Source organism: Oncorhynchus nerka, linkage group LG9a (assembly GCF_034236695.1).
Source record: "Oncorhynchus nerka isolate Pitt River linkage group LG9a, Oner_Uvic_2.0, whole genome shotgun sequence".
In the NCBI taxonomy this organism is placed as follows: domain Eukaryota; kingdom Metazoa; phylum Chordata; class Actinopteri; order Salmoniformes; family Salmonidae; genus Oncorhynchus; species Oncorhynchus nerka.
Window position 1 is genome coordinate 60,226,574 of NC_088404.1, and position 17,717 is coordinate 60,244,290.

The 17,717-nt window shown below is 43.1% G+C and overlaps 1 protein-coding gene across 2 annotated transcripts in view; it reads left to right on the plus strand.

The window, feature by feature from the left end:
• The window catches only part of peak1 (pseudopodium-enriched atypical kinase 1), a 263,257-nt gene that overhangs the window by 147,420 nt on the left and 98,120 nt on the right, over window positions 1–17,717 (plus strand). For both annotated transcript variants that reach the window (XM_029668784.2, XM_029668785.2), the window contains one exon: window positions 5,789–5,871. The gene's annotated coding sequence lies outside the window, so the exon portion shown is untranslated. The remainder of the gene's footprint in view (window positions 1–5,788; window positions 5,872–17,717) is intronic.

Sequence of the window (17,717 nt, forward strand, 5' to 3'; positions counted from 1 at the left end):
TTTACCTGAAATATTGATATAAGTTTTATCATTGTTTATAGGCCTTAAAGACGGATTAGCTGACAACGTTACGAAAACGATGCACACGCTTCAATGGGGCAGAAGGCTGTGTGGTGTTGTGATTCTGGATGGCCAGATGGCTAGCAACAATGACAAGAACCAGCCATGTGGGGAATCGTAGGTGGACGATGTAACTTGTTCTTTATACTATGTCTAGTTTTGCTAACATGGCTAAAATTCACTAGCTAGCTAACCAACAACTGTAGCGATGTATTTTGAGAGACAAGAGGTGCACATTGTGCAAATTTATTAGTGTTTTCAATAAACTTTGGAGACTAAATATAGTTGACATGTTGTCAACAATCTAAGCCAACTGTCTGTTTTGCGCCATAGTTGCGCACGCATCAGTTTTTGTTGCTAAACATCAAAACTCTTCTATCGTAGCTTCTAAAACTGTCTCTCCGCCTCTTTTCAGTACGCTGCCTTTTTGTGGCCTGTCTCTGAAATCCCAGCAGGCCTCACCTGTAGGTTCATGGCCAACGGGGGTCCCCTAGCTGTCTGTCCACATAAATCAGCCTGCTAACACTTTAGAAAGGGCTCTCTGCAGTCGGCCCACAACCAATAAACATCGTCACACACACACACAAGCAGGCACATGCATAATGCACATACACACACATTCTTTGTGGGGACACACATTTCAGTCCCATTCAAAATCCTATTTTCCCCCAATCCCAAACCGAAATAACCCGTACTCTTACCCTAACCCTAACCTTAATCTTAACCCAAAAACCTAACCCTAAAAATAACCCTTAATGTAATTCTAACCCTAACACTAATTCTAACTTTAATCATAAACCCCTTAGAAATAGCATTTGACCTCGTGAGGACTAACAAAATGTCCCCAGTTCATCAAATATTTGTTTGTTGGGACTTCTGGTCCCCACAAGAATAGTTAAACACATCCAAGGACACACACACACACACACACAATTCCAAACTGGTGATGTTATGCTAATGCTGCTCTGCCTACGGCTCCTAACCTTCCCACTCTACTACTTTTATGAGAAAGAAAGAACTCTCCGCTGAAAAGGACTTTTCTCTTTCCTTTATAGTGCATTATACCCACGTATCCAAAGCTCTATATATATATATATATGTCTCATTGCAGAGGGTGTGAATACTTTTGTAAATAAGGTATCTGTTTTCGCATTGTCATTGAGGTATTGTGTGCAGATTGATGAGGGAAAAAATTTAATTTAATCAATTTTAGAATAAGGCTGTAACGTAACAAAATGTGGAACAAGTCAAGGGGTCTGAATATATATTTATATGTATTCAGACCCCTTGACTTGTTCCACATTTTGTTACGTTACAGCCTTATTCTAAAATGGATTGAATTACATTTTTTTCCTCAATCTGCACACAATACCCCAATGACAATGCGAAAACAGATACCTTATTTACAAAAGTATTCACACCCTCTGCAATGAGACTTGAAATTGAGCTTCGCTGCATCCTGTTTCCATTGAAAATCCTTGATGTTTCTACAACTTGATTGGAGTCCACCTGTGGTAAATTCAATTTATTGGACATGATTTGGAAAGGCACCTGCCTGTCTATATAAGGTCCCACAGTTGACAGTGCATGTCAGAGCAAAAACCAAGCCATGAGGTTGAAGGAATTTTCCGTAGAGCTCCGAGACAGGATTGTGTCGAGGCACAGATCTGGGGAAGGGTACCAAAACATTTCTGCAGCATTGAATGTCCCCAAGAACACAGTGGCCTCCATCATTCTTAAATGGAAGAAGTTTGGAACCACCAAGACTCTTCCTAGAGCTGGCTGCCCGTCCAAACTGAGCAATCGGGGGAGAAGGGCCTTAGTTAGGGAGGTGACCAAGAACCCAATGGTCAGTCTGACAGAGCTCTAGAGTTCCTCTGTGGAGATGGGAGAACCTTCAAGAAGGGCAACCATCTCTGCAGCACTCCACCAATCAGGCCTTCATGGTAGAGTAGCCAGAAGGAAACCACTCCTCAGTAAAAGGCACATGACAGCCTGCTTGGAGTTTGTCAAAAGGCACCTAAAGGACTCTGACCATGAGAAACCAAGATTGAACACTTTCGCCTGAATGCCAAGCGTCACGTCTAGAGGAAACTTGGCACCATCCCTATGGTCAAACGTGGTGGTGGCAGCATTATCCTCTAGTGATGTCTTTCAACTGCAGGGACTGGGAGACTAGTCAAGATTTAGGGAAAGACTATTTCGATCTTGTGTCATCGCTGCAACTCCCCAAATAGCTCGGGAGGCGAAGCTCGAGTCATGCGCCCTAACCCTAACCCTAACCCTCCCGCTTAACCTGGAAGCCAGCCGCATCAATGTGTCGGAGGAAACCCCTTTCACCTGACGACCGAGGTCAGCCTGCAGGCGCCCGGTCCACCACAAGGAGTCGCAAGAGCATGATGAGCCAAGTAAAGCCCCCCTGGCCAAACCATCCCTTAACCCGGACGGCGCTGGGCCAATTCTGTGCCGCCCTATGGGACTCCCGATCACGGCCGGTTGTCATACAGCCCGGGATCAAACTAGGGTCCGTAGTGCGATGCAGTGCCTTAGACCGTTGTGCCACTCGGGAGCCCCGACTTACAGAGAAAGCCTTGATGAAAACCTGCTCCAGAGCACTCAGGACCTCAGACTGGGGCGAAGGTTCACCTTCCAACAGGACAACGACCCTAAGCACACTGCCAAGACAACACAGGAGTGGCTTCGGGACAAGTCTCTGAATGTCCTTGTGTGGCCCAGCCAGAGCCCGGAATTGAACCAGATCGAACATCTCTGGTGAGACCATTGGCGCTGGTGTGTGCGTACATGTAGGACACATATGTCAGAGTCAAGGCCCGCGGGCCACATCCGGCCCGCAAGAAGGTTTTTTACGGCCCCTGGGATGATCTTGATTTATTATTAGAACCGGCCCGCAGCAAGCCGGCAGCCCGCAGATCTTTTACACGCACCAATACTACATTTCCCACAATGCAAAGGTGACGCACCGAGCAGTAGGCTGCTTCATTTCAATATTTATTGGCACAGCAGTCGTCAGCATCACAGTAAAATTAACTTTCAGATACCCATCAAAAATGGCAAACGGAAGGTGGATACTGAGAACCGGGGTTTCAAACAAGGTGGGAGTCGGAGTATATGTTCACGAAGGTAGCTGGAAAACCTGTGTGTCTTCTGTGTGGAGAAAGTGTGGCGGTACTGAAAGAGTATAATCTGAGACGACATTATGAAACGAAACACGCGGACAAAAACAAGAATATGGACATGGAACAAAGGCTACAAAAGGCAGAGGAATTAAAACGAGGCCTCAAATCTCGACAGGCTCTGTTCAAAAAGCCAAATCACAAGGCCAGGCTGCTGTCAAGGCCAGTTTTATTTTGGCAGAAGAGATCGCTAAATCAGCCCGGCCATTTACGGAGGGGGATTTCATCAAAAACTGCATGATTAAAGTTTGTGGACGAAGTTTGCCCAGAAAAAGGCAACTCTTTTTAAATGTGAGTCTGAGCAGAAACACCATTGCCGAGAGAGTAGACCAGTTGTCCATCAATCTAAAAGAGCAGCTTGTGAAAAAGGGAAAAGATTTTATTGCATATTCCTTGGCTGTGGATGAGAGCACCGACATTTCTGACATTGCCCAGTTGTCCATTTTCATCCGCGGAGTGGACTCCAACCTAAGCGTGACAGAGGAGTTTTTGGCTTTACGTCCTATGCATGGCACAACTACGGGGCATGATTTGTATGAAGAGGTGTCAAGATGTGTAAATGAGATGGAGCTGCCTTGGGAAAAACTCGTGGGTTTGACAACCGACGGAGCACCTGCGATGTGTGGACACAGGAGCGGACTGGTGGCGAAGATACGGGAAAAGATGCAAGAGGAAAACGCGACAGGTGAGCTGACAGCTTATCATTGTATCATACACCAGGAAGCGTTGTGCGGTAAAGCCTTGAAAATGGAGCATGTAATGAGCATCATCACGCGCACAGTTAACTTTATCAGAGCCAAAGGTTTGAATCACCGCCAGTTCAAGGCATTTCTGACGGAGTTAGAAACGGAGCATGGTGATTTGCCTTATCACACAGAGGTGCGATGGCTAAGCCAGGGAAAGGTGCTTCAAAGATGTTTCGAGCTTCGTGAGGAGATTTGTCTGTTCTTGGACAGCAAAGGGAAAGACACAACACAACTCCGAGACGAAATGTTTCTGTGTGAAATGGCTTTTCTGTGTGACATTACGAGTCATCTGAATGCAATAAACTTGCAGCTGCAGGGTCGGGATCGTGTCATCTCTGATATGTACAGTACAGTGAAGGCATTTAAAACCAAACTGACTCTGTGGGAGACACAGATGCGGAAAGAAAATTTGAGCCACTTTCCCAGCTGCCAGACCATGAAAGAGAAGCTCTCTACCAGTGCGTTCCCGAGCACACAGTTGGCTGATAAAATAGGTATGCTTGCCGCTGACTTTCGACGCCGATTTGCTGACTTTGAAGCACAAAAAGCAGGTTGGAACTGCTCGGTAACCCATTTGCTGTTGACGTGGAAAGCTCACCACCAAACCTCCAAATGGAGTTGATTGACCTCCAATGCAATGATGCACTGAGGGCAAAATATGCGGCAGTGGGTGCTGCGGAGTTCGCCCGTTTCCTCCCCGGCACAATGCCCCAGCTGCGCATCCAGGCTGCTCAAACGTTGTCTATGTTTGGCAGCACATACCTGTGTGAACAACTGTTTTCTTTGATGAACCTGAACAAAACATCACACAGAAGTCGACTTACTGCTGAACACCTCCACTCAATTCTGAGGATTTCTTCAGCTCAGAGCCTTACCCCGAACATTGATGAACTTGTGGAAAAGATGGGACACCACCAAGTATCACCCTCAACCTCAAACAAGTGAACATTACTGTGCAATCACATATTTAGAGTTTTTACTCAGTTCAAGTTTAAAAGTTAAAATTTAATATTTGTTTTCACTGCATGTTACTTCTCCTTAAACAAAGTGTTGTTTTTGATTAATAGATTTTTGCACTTTATTTTTGTATTTCAATCCAATTATATTTTAAAAATATTTCAGTTGAGTGGATGATAGAAAATTGCTATTATTGTTTTTTTCTTTGAAGTAAATTTAGCCCACTTTTGCTAAAATAGAAAATATAGTCTACTGATGGTGCCTTGAATACCGGTTTCTTTCATTTAATGTTCATGTTATGGGGATATTTATATAAAGGAAATTTGTCTTTTGTGTCTGTTGAAAATTAAAGATTACTGACAGAGCCATAAGAAAATATTGCTTTATTTATCTGATCATATTGTAATATATTTGTTAGGTTTTCAGTAGGTTCAATTAGGTTCACTAGACTATATGCGTCATTTAAAAAATTTTCAATGAACATTCGAACAGTCCGGCCCTCGTCTTGTAGCTGATTTTTTTATTTGGCCCTCCGTCCATTTGACTTTGACACCCCTGATGTAGGAGGTGTATAATGTAATCTGTATTCTGATCTGTGTTCACTCACCCTGTGTGTCTGAATGAGTGACATGGTTATCATCTCAAGCAAGCAAATAACAATAGATCTCTCCCGCTCTCTTTCCCACTCTCTTTTTCCTCCCTCCCTCCTATCTCTCTACCTCCCCATCTCTCGCAATATCTATTTTTCTTCTTTCTCTCTGCCTCTTCCCCTCTGTTTCTCCCTTTCTCTTTCTCCATTTGATTCCCTGTCCCTCTTCCTCGCTCCCTCAGACTCCATCAGTGATAGTGTTGGTCCGACCACCGTTTGCTGGGAGCCGCTTGGAGTCCATGGCTGCTGTGTGATTCATTACACTGTAAGTTGCCTCCGTTCACTCTTCCTCTGTGCTGTAATATGTGTATGTGTGTCTGCGTCTCTCCCTCTAGCCTTACGTTAGCTATATAGTGAAGTGTTACATGGAGTACAAGTGTGGGCAGACAACATATATATAGATACAGTATATTTTAGAATAGTAGAACGATACTAGAATATTCCTGCACTCTATGCCTTCAGGAAATGAGCAGTGTACTCACCTCTGATGACAAATCTTAGTGTCTCAAGAAAATTACAATAGGTCAGGACAAAATCACACCCTAGAAATTCCCAGCGTTTACATTTTTTTCCTACAGTTGTTTGCCACCATGCTTGTCGTTTTGGTGATTTATCTCTTCGCCTTAATACCCTACAGCTAACGAAGTGCTTGTCCATATGTCTCGGGCCCGTTTGCTGAAGACTGTAAAGAGCAGCCATGTGTGTTGCAGCCAAGGCTGCTTTCTGTTCAGCTGTGTTTGTGCAGCACTCTGTACCTCTGCTTCTCTTTTCACAGATGTTACAGTTTGTTTGTGCCAGTGGGGAAACTTCCCTTTAGTTACTGTATTATCCCGGAATACCTTTCTCCCATGGCTGCCCTTCATATTTTGTGAATGACTGTGGTTGAGTGTCTCAACGCACACACACACACACACACACACAGAGAAATCTTACACATTCGCTCTCTCATACACATTCGCTCTCTCATGTAAACACACACACACACCCAAGAGCTCTGACATAACCAGAGAGTTGTATTCAGCCTGGCAAGCTGAGAGGGTATGAGACAGGAGGTTGAATGTGAGCCCTCCTCTCTGCTGTGCCTCCTTCAGTCAGAGACATAGACTTGTCTCCTGGGCCTCGTGTCTAGGCCAGCTTCCTGACTTCCCTCGGATGGGACTGCGTGCTCCCCTTTTTGTCTAGGAGAGCAAAACGTTCCTGCTTTGTGTGGATTGTTTGGACTTCGCCTCCAGATGCAATGTGATTCCTCCCCAATGTCCGTAATCCAAAGAGCATAGAGTGTATTTCCATTGAAAATGCAAAGTCTTCAATGCAACAACCTGAGCTAGAAGGACTTGGAAATTGAAATGGAATCCACCTCACAACTCCATGGATGCTTTGTTCTCTAGAAGTAGGTGGGTCAATTATTGAATTATTAGTGCTTTGTAATGTAGAAGTAAAGTAAGTGGGTATGTTTATGTTTTTTCCCCTCCCCAGCAATGATGATATGAGGGAAGCTATAGTATAGTAGACGTCCAAATTTGCCCGCAGCCAAAACATCTTCCTCAAGACTGCCAAGTGTGAAGTAACAGCCTGGGAATGAACATGTGAAACCTTAATGCTAGCAAACTGCTCGTCTTGAGACGAGTGTGAATTATTTGAATGATACCTGTCTGGATACATTTCATACATGTGTTGTGACACGTAGATTATAATATGTGCAGAGGATGGGAAGCCTGCCAGGTCAAAGTGATACGCTGCTGTATACAGGATGTGTACATAATATTATCGTATTTCAATTATTAACCCTCTGTGTTTTTGTTGCTTAATATAATAGTATTGCACTGGCACATCACAGAATGTAGCATACATTCTTTGCTTATTATCATTTTGTAAAGTTGCACCCGCCTGAGTAAGCCCATTGGCTATGCATCAGGTCTGGTCCTTGACTAGTTGAATCAGGTGTGGGCTGGAACAGAAGCCTGTATACCCAGGAGTCCCCTGACCTAGCGTAGCTTTATGGCAGCCATAGCCAAAATGGGTAAGTCATTACTGAAATAACTTTGGGTCTGTACTGAAAAGAACGGTCGCCCATTTCCCCATTATCCTCATCAGTATGGGTCTCGGCAGTGCCACGGGAAAGAGCTAAATTTCACCCATCTCGGCTCCTCTCTGCCTCTCATGCCTTATTTGAGTTGTTACTGACTACTTGCTCTCCATCCTGCCATTTAAACATAACTCCTATAGTGAAACCGAATCATTCCCCGCCGCACCCTTCTCTCACACACATACACACACTTCAGCCATGGCATTGGAGTAACCTCAGCCTGCAATCATGCATTGATCCTCTGATCTCTGCCCTCAGTCTGCTGCTGTCTCTCTTTCACTCACTCACCCATGCTCCTTCCTCATATAGGAATACAGTTAGGCACTGATGATGCCCCAAGGCTACAGAAAGTCACACGTTTGAGCTCATCCCAGATTTAGAGCAAATGGAGAGGATGGGCAATTGAAACAAGTGGACAAATTGACGCTGGCATTAAGGGCCCGGCCTCGAATCGGTAGTGAAAACTTGACATTTTGAATGTCAAGTTCTAGGAGAAAATATAGCACATACTTAGTTAGGCTCAAGGTTAGAAATTACGCTTTTTGCACACCACTGTGAAACGTGTCCTTGGTCTCTATTCGTCAGTGAGTGTTTTTAGACCTAAAGCTAAAATTCCCTCTGATCCTGGCCTCGTTTCCCAGAGCCTTTTGTAAAAGTTAGACTCAGCAATATGACAGTCAGTCTTTGATTCTCTTCTCCTTGCATTCCATAGAGCTGTGTTAACTTAATGTACGCGTTGACGTAGAGTAGGCTATAAATGTTAATCCCGAGAAAAACATGCATATTATCCCAGGTAAACCCGTATTTCCCACCAAAACCAGAAGTGTCATTCTAAAGCATAAAAAAACTCTAGGACAGAATCATTCTGAAAGCCGATTTATGCTCCGAAAATATGTTTGGAGGCTCCATATGGAGGGTGTGATGCAATTGTGGAGCACCTGGAGGCACGCAGAGGCCAAATGTAAGGGTCTCTTTTCCAAGCTTAAAATGATAAACATTCAACATTGGCCATGCTGTCAATCCAGCATGACTTCTGCCGCGCTCAAAACAACTAGAAACTGGGAAATCTCAGACTTCAGTGAGTTCAAGACAACTGGGAACTCTGGGGGGGGGGGGGACCTGAAGATCACTGGCGTCATCATGATTCATCTTTGTTTTTTTTCAGAGTCTTCTCTTGAAAGCACCATAAATCCAGAGAATGACATACTTTATTATTCTTTATTTTTTTAACCTTTATCCAACTAGGCAAGTCAATGTTCCCCTCATCATTTAGCCTACTGTTCTGACTTAGTGGTGCACATGTAACCTATAGCCAGTTTTAGAGAAATATAAAAATGGAATATTGTAAGAGATTTGATTGTCTGCTTATATTATCCCTTTATTTATCCTACGGTTCTGACTTGGTGTGCTGTAAGAACGGCCCATGTTCTGAATTATTTTGCAGTACATTTCAAAAGGGCCTCCCGAGTGGTGCAGCTGTCTAATGCACTGCATCGCAGTGCTAGAGGTGTCACTACAGACCCGGGTTCAATCCCGGGCTGTATTTCAACCGGCCGTGATCGAGAGTCGAATAGGGCGGCGCACAATTGGCCCAGCGTCGTCCGGGTTAGGGGTGGGTTTGGTCGTTATTGTAAATAAGAATTTGTCTTTAACTGACTTGCCTAGTTAAAGATAGATTAAATAAAAAATAGTTATATAGTAGAATATATAATATAATATATAATATATAATATAATAGTAGAACAAATAGTTATTGACTACGTTCGTCCTAGCTTTCTTCTTATCTGCTCGTCATTCATTCCCTTATACCATAGTTGTACATCTCAATTGTCAGTAGAAACCACATTTGTTTTAAGCAAGTCAGCCATATCAGGCAGTAAATGAGGCTGAATGAACTGTTCCTCTGCCAGACAAGGCTCCACTGATAGCCAAGTGTAGCAGTGGTAAGGTGTTGGGACTCTGCTGTTGGGACAGCTTTATGTAGGCCCTAACAGTTTGTGGGCACCATCTGTCACAGTTATAGTGCAATTAATGTATTGTTTAGTGTTGTGTTGTGTAGTGGCTTTGCTGGCATGTATCCCCCCAAATATTTTGTTTTGCCCCAACAAGATTTGCTCAAATCGCCACTGTCCCTCCACCTCGTGTTTCCATCTCCTTTACTCCTTTCTTGAGCACGCAGACAGGCTGTCAACAGTTTAGTGAAATATGTTTTGTTGCGTAAACATATATTACTATCAATGTTCCCGACTAGATTTCACTTGGTTTCCCAAATGAAGCACTGGGTAGCTGCAGGAACAAGGTTGGAGATCCCATGGCATACAGAGTTTGGGTGAAATAAGTGTTCTATTTATTCCTTAGCTACTCATATCATCAATTTTAGAATAAGGCTGTAAACGTAACAAAATGTGGAAAAGGTCAAAGGGTCTGAATACTTTCAGAATGCAGCGTATGATTTGACTTCAATGACATTCTAAGGTTTGAAAAAGTAGACAAACGGATCACTTTTACGCTCAACATTTGCCACTTCATATGCGCACTCGCTCGTATAATGGGAAAAATACATGTTCTATTTTTATTCAGTTCAATTATATTCTTCTTACTATAAAATATATAGAGATAGATAGAGTTGAAGTCAGAGGTTTACATACACTTAGGTTGGAGTCATTATAACTCGTTTTTCAACCACTACACACATTTCTTGTTAACAAACTATAGTTCTGGCAAGTCGGGTTTGGACATTTACGTTGTGCATGACACAAGTCATTTTTCCAAAAGTTGTTTCAGACAGATTATTTGACTTATAATAAACTGTATCAGAATTCCAGTGAGTCAGAAGTTTACATACACTAAATTGACTGTGCCTTTAAACAGCTTGGAAAATTCCAGAAAATTATGTCATGGCTTTATAAGCTTCTGATAGGCTAATTGACATCATTTGAGTCAACTGGAGGTGTACCTGTGGATGTATTTCAAGGCCTACTTTCAAACTCAGTGCCTCTTTGCTTGACATCATGGGAAAATATAAAGAAATCGGCCAAGACCTCGGCCAAGGTACCACGTTCATCTGTACAAACAATATTACGCAGGTTTAAACACCATGAGACCACGCAGCTGTCATACCGCTCGAACACGTCTCCATCCTGAGAAAATCAATCCCAGAACAACTGCAAAGGACCTTGTGAAGATGCTGGAGGAAACCGGTACAAAAGTATCTATTTCCACAGTAAAACGATTCCTATGTTGACATAACCTGAAAGACCGCTCAGCAAGGAAGAAGCCACTGCTCCAAAACCGCCAGAAAAAAGCCAGACTATGGTTTGCAACTGCACATGGGGACAAAGATCATACTTTTTGGAGAAATGTCCTCTGGTCTGATGAAACAAAAATAGAACTGTTTGGCCATAATGACCATCATTATGTTTGGAGGAGAAAGGGGGAGGATTTGAACCCGAAGAATACCATCCCAACCGTGAAGCACAGGGGTGGCAGCATCATGTTGTGGGGGTGCTTTGCTGCAGGAGGGACTGGTGCACTTCACACAATAGATGGCATCATGAGACAGGAAAATTATTTGGTTATATTGAAGCAACATCTCAAGACATCAGTCAGGAAGTTAAAGCTTGGTCACAAAAGGGTCTTCCAAATGGACAATGACCCCAAGCATACTTCCAAAGTTGTGGCAAAATGGCTTAAGGACAACAATGTCAAGGTATTAGAGTGGCCATCACAAAGCCCTGACTTCAATCCTATAGAAAATGTGTTGGGAGAACTGAAAAATCGAGTGAGAGCAAGGAGGCCGACAAAACCTGACTCAGTTACTCCAGCTCTGTCAGGATGAATGGGACAAAATTCACCTAACTTGTTGTGGAAAGTTTGTGGAAGGCTACACGAAACATTTGACCCAAGTTAAACAATTTAAAGGCAATGCTACCAAATACTAATCTAGTATATGTAAACTTCTGACCCACTGGGAATGTGATGAAAGAAATAAAAGCTGAAATAAATAATTCTCTACTATTATTCTGACATTTCGCATTCTTAAAATAAATCATGTTTTTTTCATTAAATGCCAGGAATTGTGAAAAACTGAGTTTAAATGTAGTTGGCTAAGGTGTATGTAAACTTCCCACTTCAACTGTATAAGCATACTGTATCTTGTCAGCTAAATGAACAACCCTACAGCCTATGCCATGGACCGTAGCCAGATAACATACAGTAGACCAACTCATATTCTGTTCACCTGAAAAACATTTTCTTCTTATCATGAGGTTTCTTTAGACCTGACTAAAATAAATAGTGGATTTGTGGTTTATTGTACCGGCAGTCTTTTGCAATACAGTAAATGTCTGGCAGATTTTCATGACCGCTACAGCCCTAGTCCTATATAAACACATTCTCCCTGCACAACTTCCTTCACAACAGCCCTACTCAATAGTTCTGCTCTGAGAAGCGCAAAAAGTATGAATACCCTACATGCTGTACAGCCACTTCAGATGTCGGGCTGACCATGCAGACCGTTTAAAGCTCAAATGAAATACTGCGGAGTCGGACAACCATTTGGTTCAAACACCCCCCCAGGACCAACTCTTCAAAAGGCCCCCACCCCATGGCCCAACTCGCAACTCATCAGTCTGATGTGGTCCTAATAGTGTGGGGGGAAAAAAAGGAGCAGGGCCCGACAGCAGAATATTTAAATATGTCTGGATTCGAGCTTTGATTGATACTGTATGACAATTGAGCCAGATGAGAGCCCTACATTCAAATACATTTTATGAGCCCAAGCCCCCAAAAAATGGACCAACGATTGTCATGTTATCCAATACATACTATAGGCGTTCCCGTATATTACACACAACAGAAAATCATAAAAGCCCATAGATCTATTCTCTCTTGGGTAAATAAGTGAAACAAGCTCCAGTTGTCTTTTTGTGTGGACTATTTCTGTACTGCATTATAATATACTGTATTAGGCCTATATAGACTGATATTACACACCTCTTTCAAACCATGATGCTGGGAGAGAACACACGATGCTGTTGCAGGACATGTGGCCTACAAACGTACAAATCTAGGCTAGCGAATCTGGTTTTAATTTAGAAAAATAGGGCCTATTTTACATTTTTAGAATTAGTTTGCTGAAGTGCGTTACCTTTCATAATATTTCCCCATGTTTGGCGTATTTCGTCAAATCTCTATTGTTGCTTCATTCCTTCCTCTCGCTCAACAGTTAAATGAAATCTGTTTTGTTGTCCATACCTTCATTATTGTAATGACATGCTTAAATAATTGACTAGAATAACATGTAGATCGCTTTCTTTTCTCTTCACGAGGATTGAATGGTTATGGGTCGGATTAAATGACTTCTATAGCCAATAGCCACTGTACGTTCTCTCTTCTTTCAAACTCCCTGCGATTTCGGGGTCTGGGGTGACTTTTTAAAATTACTTTCTACTGCAAAATTAATTAAAATTAAATTATACTGACACCATCTAACAATTTCCCCCTCCAGAAATGAGCGCAATAACACATTGGTCAAATGATTTGTCAAAAAAATATTGTAACATATTGGGCAATACATATACATACAATACATATTTAATTTAACTGTGTACATAATGTTGCTGCTACCGTCTCTTACTACCGTAAATAACTTCTAGACATCAGAACAGCGATTACTCACCGCGGACATTGAGAAACTTTTCCTTTAACGAGTCCGACGAGAAGACTTTCCTGCTTTCACTGGAACAGGCCCAGATCCCCGCCTTTTGCGTGAAGAAAGACGCAGGAAAAGGGGCTGCAGATCGGGCAGCCGGAGGTGAGCGAGTAAACTGCCATCCATTGTTCTTGCTGACGTGCAATCGTTGGAAAATAAAGTTGATGACCTACGTTTTAAGATTATCCTACCAACGGGACATTAAAAAATGTAACATCTTATGTTTCACCGAGACGTTGCTGAACGACGATACGGACAATATAGAGCTAGCGGGATTTTCCATGCACCGGCAGAACAGACGCTACCTACGAGGGGTGGGGTGTGTGTGTCTATTTGTCAATAACAGCTGGTGTGCAATGTCTAATATTTAAAAAGTATTGAGGTATTGCTCGCCCGTACCTTATGAAAAGCTGCAGACCACACTATCTACCAAGAGAGTTCTCATCTATATTATTCGTAGTCGTCTATTTACCACCACAGAACGAAGCTGGCACTAAGACAACTCTCAACCAACTCTATAAGGCCATAAGCAAAGAAGAAAATACTCACCCAGAAGCGGTGCTCCTAGTGTGACTTTAATGCTGGCAAATCAAATATATAGCCCTTCGTACATCAGCTTATATCTCAAAGTGCTGTACAGAAAGCAATGCAGGTGTAGAAGCACGGGGGCTAGGAAAAACTCCCTAGAAAGGCCAAAACCTAGGAAGAAACCTAGAGAGGAACCAGGCTATGTGGGGTGGCCAGTCCTCTTCTGGCTGTGCCGGGTGGAGATTATAACAGAACATGGCCAAGATGTTCAAATGTTCATAAATGACCAGCATGGTCAAATAATAATAATCACAGGCAGAACAGTTGAAACTGGAGCAGCAGCATGGCCAGGTGGACTGGGGACAGCAAGGAGTCATCATGTCAGGTAGTCCTGAGGCATGGTCCTAGGGCTCAGGTCCTCCGAGAGAGAGAAAGAAAGAGAGAATTAGAGAGAGCATACTTAAATTCACACAGGACACCGGATAGGACAGGAGAAGTACTCCAGATATAACAAACTGACCCTAGCCCCCCGACACAAACTACTGCAGCATAAATACTGGAGGCTGAGACAGGAGGGGTCAGGAGACACTGTGGCCCCATCCGATGACACCCCCGGACAGGGCCAAACAGGAAGGATATAACCCCACCCACTTTGCCAAAGCACAGCCCCCACACCACTAAAGGGATATCTTCAACCACCAACTTACCATCCTGAGACAAGGCAGAGTATAGCCCACAAAGATCTCTACCACGGCACAACCCAAGGGGGTTCATCTGTTTTTCCAAATTTTTACCAGCATGTCACATGTGCAACCAGAAAAAAATCCTAGACCACCTTTACTCCACACACAGCGATGCATACAAAGCTCTCCCCCGCCCTCCATTTGGCAAATCTGACAATAATTCTATCCCCCTGATTCCTGCTTACAAGCAGAAATTAAAGCAGGAAGTACCAGTGACTCGCTCAATACGGAAGTGGTCAGATGACGCGGATGCTACACTACAGGACTGTTTTGCTAGCACAGACTGGAATATGTTCAGTGATTCATCCAATGGCATTGAGGAGTACACCACCTCAGTCATCGGCTTCATCAGTCCCCACAGTGACTGTATGTACATATCCCAACCAGAAGTCATAGATTACAGGCAACATCCGCATCGAGCTAAAGGCTAGAGCTGCCGCTTTCAAGGATTGGGACACTAATCCGGACGCTGCTAAAAAAAATCCTGCTTTGCCCTCAGACGAACCATCAAACAAGCAAAGCGTCAATACAGGATTAAGATTGAATCCTACTACCTGGCTCTGAAGCTCGTTGGATGTGGCAGGGCTTGAAAACTATTACGGACTACAAAGGGAAACCCAGACGTGAGCTGCCCAGTGACGCGAGCCTACCAGATGAGCTAAATGCCTTTTTATGCTTGCTTTTAGGCAAGCAACACTAAAGCATGCACGAGAGTACCAGCTGTTCTGGATGACTGTGTGATAATGCTCTCGGTAGCCGATGTGAACAAAACCTTTAAACAGGTCAACATTCACAAAGCCGCTGGGACAGACTGATTACTCAAAGCATGTGCGGACCAACTGTCAAGTGTCTTCACTGACATTTTCAACCTCTCCCTGACCGTATACTACTATGCGGTTGTCTGATCTTTCTATTCATTAATCATTTTGTTTGCAAAGGAAAAGTAAATGTCGACTGTTTTAGCATTTTCAATGTGCGCCTCAGCAGAAACATTTGTTCATGTCCCATATGCTTTTTGCATTGCGACAATAACTTTGTCTCTCACAAGTTCACACAAACACCAGTAAGTACATACACGTGCACATATACATACACACACACACTTGTGCTTTTTGTCCTTGGTTCTGAAAACTGAAGCCTGGCGTCAGTGAAGATCTCTCAGGGTGTCATCTTAAGGACACAACTAGAGTCACTCTGAAAGCCTCTGTTGACATCTGTTGCTGTTGGAGAGGTATTCAGCGCTGGTTAAGAAAGACAGTTCATGTGGAGTTCTTGCCCTTCATTGTGCATAAAACTCAAAGTTCTTGGAGACTATAATAATATGTAGACGTTTTTATGCGTTCTGAAAACACTGGGTGGTTTGGGGGTTGTCTCCCCTGGTTTATATGTTGTTGTTGTGCTCCGTGGATTAAGAAATGAAAGGGAAAGGTGTTTGAGTGAGTCATGAGGACTGAACTTGAAGAAATTTGCCTGAATATTTCGGTCATTTTTTCCCTACTTGTTCTTGGTACTGATGTTGCTCATTTTCCGTTGAAGTATTTAAGTGTCTGTTTACAAAAAAAAATGTGTGTGCTTTGCATGTGTGTGTTCATCTGTGTGTGTAAGCTTGTGTGTGCATGTGTTGGTCTAAGTGTACTACACCCACACATCTCTCAGTGCTGCCTGTTCTCTGTCTGCACTCTGGCTGCCGGTTGGTGGTTGCCCCCGGGGCAGCATGCATCTTCCCCCTGGGACTCTGCGGAGTCTTTCCCATGGTATAACTCCCAGACCTTCCGCAACAGCACACAGCCCTGGAATGCACTTTCTTTCCTTCTCTCTCGCTTTCGGCAAGACAAAATGCCCCAGAATTTGAAGAATGCAGGGCTGTTCTGTTTCTCATTGAGTGGCAGAGAGGCCAGGGGGAGAGGGGGGGGAAACAGGCCTAGGAGGCTCATTAACCCTTCCAGGGGTATGGACCATATCCAAAAACCAATCTGTTACCGCAAATTGCTTGTACTTTAGTGGGAACATTTGAAGAAAGTTCAAATGTAAAGTTTTCAGAACGTTGGAATGTTACTGAAAGTTGTAGGAGCGTTTATTTACTTATTTGTATTGGATGGATGGATGACAAACAAAAGGAAACAACAGTAGAAATATGAGTGTTTGTGATTCTGTGCATCTCTAAGCACGTCTCCATCCAACCATTTCATGAGGATGAATTACCTGACGCATGAAAAAAGGCACGGCCAAGCTAATGGAACATGAAATTCCGGTTAAAAAAAATTAAAATGCCGACAGACAATTTGTATGCTCGACATAGTTGGATCTTTTTGTGTCGGTAGAATGTATGAAATAAGTTATGAAATGAGTTATGAACTTCACAGGGTGGTGAATGTGCAAGGTGATGAGCTGGATACTCTTTTCCATGATGGATGGCTGCTGTTTGACAAATACTAATAATATCGCTCTTCTCCATAATCATCTCGTAACGTAGGTAGCCTACCCCCACTGTATCTACGAGCTGTTGGCTAGAGAGCATGTTTCAAGAGTGGGAACATCTGCTAAGTAACCAACAGTTTTTGTGACAAAACCATCAGTAGAATTGAAAATGAGATGGAAACCCATTTAACTTGTGTTTTTCATTCGGTACATTGGAATTTAACTGTCAGTCATTTTTATGTGCATTAAGTCATCACGCACAGGCTATTATCCACATAATGTCAGTTTGATGGAAACAAATCTCTGGTTGGAAAATGTGCATATTGTTTTATGCAGATTTTAGAATATTTGCATGAAAATCTGTTGCAAATTGGCTGTTTATTTTTGCCACAGCAAGCCTTGTGTTGAATCCCCTCAGCATCTTGCATTGTAAATCTGCTAGAGAAAATCCAGCGTGAATAAGCACCCTCTGGGAACACATCTGAGGAACCTTCAGTGTTCCTGCTCCAAAGTGTCCACACAGTGAATAAAAATGAACATTTCCACCGCAAATGTCTTTTGTAAGACAAGCATCAGTGCTACATGCTGATTGTCCTTCAGTTTGTGGTATTAGACCAACACGG